Genomic DNA, 2,244 nt, shown 5'->3' with positions numbered 1-2,244 from the left:
TACCGTAAGTAACCAAATACGGTTTACACTTAGCGTTTTCCCTCGGGAATTATTTTTATGGGTTTCGATAAAAGAGTGAGATAAATATTTGGTTTATGAAATTCATTTGAGTTTTGGTCACTAAAGAGTGAAGTTATTTAATAAAAACAATAAAGGGTGTTGCGACGTGAAATAAGCTGTGTTGGTTTGGTGTAGTGTTTTACTACAAGAAAGGGTGAGTGTTATCAGAGAGTATGCTTATTTCTATCATATTGATTACGCCGATATTTTACCTTTTTAATTAAAAATGTGATTAATGAAATATTTATATATTTATATGACCGATTGTTACTTGTCTTGCTTGTGTTGTTACTGTTGTTGTGACGATTGTTTATTGTTTCTTGTTAAGATACTGAGCTGGTCTGGGACCATTGCACAGCTCGTTGTATTTAATAAGCCTTTGTATCTGGAGAGGACTCTCGCGTTTTGGTGTCCATTGCACCCCTCAGTACAAAGTGTGTTATCGTCAAGTGGTCTAGATCGGAGATTGCTGTCTCAATCTCATGTTTTATGATAATGTTTTTGGTAGCATTTTGGCTACGGTTTGTGAGTAGTGTCACGTTTTGGCATATTAAACGATTGTATATCATTTAATATCAGTACGTTCTCGTTACTGGGACATCTAACAATCGGATAAAAGTAATAAGTTGGTGAATAATGAATTTTGAGATATTTAAGTTAAGTGGTTAAATGTTGGTGAACATGAATTAAATGGTTATCGTAAAAGTAAAATCACTGAGCAAGTTTAAAACATATTAATTAATATTATTCATATTAATGAATTTTACTTCATATTATTTTTTATTAATTAATTTTACGGGAATAAGTGTGCTCAGGTTACTTTTATTATTTCAGGTATACACGTCACCATCTCTACTTTGGAGTCGCCCAAGCGCCCAGTTGTTTTACAAGGTGTTTATTCTATTTTTATGATTTATTTTGATTATTTTGGACTATTTTGAATTTATTTAACGTATTAAAGATTATAAAATTATTTAAATGATGCTCACAGGTTTTAATTATTATAATTCTAATAAAAATAACCTATGAGAATTTGAAAAATTTGTAGTTATAAAAAATTAATATTTAAATGAACTTGGTTTCCTAAAGGCCGTAAATCGAAGTATCAAGCTCAATTTTGAGTTAATAGTTATATCTGTTACAGACCGTTTATGAAAAATAGACCATATATAAAAGGACTGAGGATATTCGTCCATATGTGTAAAAAGCTTGTCTTTTAATGAACGGTCTAGTCCGTTTGTAAAATTTTTTTAAAATTAATTTATTTATTGATTTATTTATTATAGAAATAGGTTCTACACAAAAATGCGTACGTAAAGAATACAAATCAGAACATTTAATTTTTTTTATTTGTTTGTACAACTTAAGCTATAATGGCATTTAGAATTACATAATACATTACCTTTTTGACAAGCACATTTTTTTGATTGAAATTTACCCTTACAGTAAATTTTTTTTTAAATCTTGCTCATGTTGATTTTCCTGTCTTTGGAAACTTATTTAATTTTTAAAATGTTAGCAGGGTACGTACTAACTTCTGAACGGCTATAGTATTTTGAAATTACTCCTTCTTTTTTTGTTCCCAAGCAGTAAAACTCATCTTCTGTGGCTTCCAGTGCTACAGCTAAAACTGACCTAGCATCTCCTCTGCCTCGATCGACGTCTGGAACGGGATTTCTTACAGTTGATCCAATTTTCGGTTGTAGATGGGTGCTATCTAATATTACTTTCATTCGTTTTGCCTGTAGCTCTGATCAATCATGAGCAGCTTTTCTTGCCATTGTTATGTTTCTGTTTCTAGTGCAAAAACTGCAAATATTTTCCGAACATGGCTTTCCAATATGGAAACCTTCTTCATTCACGGGATTGAAACAAGTAATGCATAACATTCTTGACCATTATTATGATTGTCCGCTAATACTCCTTCCAGCTGCTTTTGTATGACCTCTTCTGTTTCTGTAACAATTTCTATCTCCTATTGATGCGATTGCTTGATTTGTGCATTGCCGGCAATGTCCAGCATCAGCATGAATAGAATTTATCACATTTTCCAAGTCTTCTTCCGTTGTTACACTATGTATAGATTTTAGTGGAATATTTGAAGTTTTTAATCCAATTGTTGGTTTGTCCCCGAATATGGCTTCATATACAGATTTTTTAATCCCAGAATGTAAACAAGTATTC

At 31.4% G+C, this 2,244-nt stretch overlaps 1 pseudogene; it reads right to left on the bottom strand.

Annotated features, from left to right (window-relative positions):
• Positions 1 to 1,406: 1,406 nt before the first annotated feature.
• LOC126743344 (uncharacterized) lies at positions 1,407 to 1,949 on the bottom strand (annotated as a pseudogene).
• Between the last annotated feature and the right edge of the window lie 295 nt (positions 1,950 to 2,244).

This window comes from Anthonomus grandis, chromosome 12 (genome assembly GCF_022605725.1).
Source record: "Anthonomus grandis grandis chromosome 12, icAntGran1.3, whole genome shotgun sequence".
Taxonomy (NCBI): Eukaryota; Metazoa; Arthropoda; class Insecta; order Coleoptera; family Curculionidae; genus Anthonomus; species Anthonomus grandis.
The sequence above is the reverse complement of the archived record's forward strand: the minus strand, read 5'-3'. Positions and strand labels throughout refer to the sequence as shown.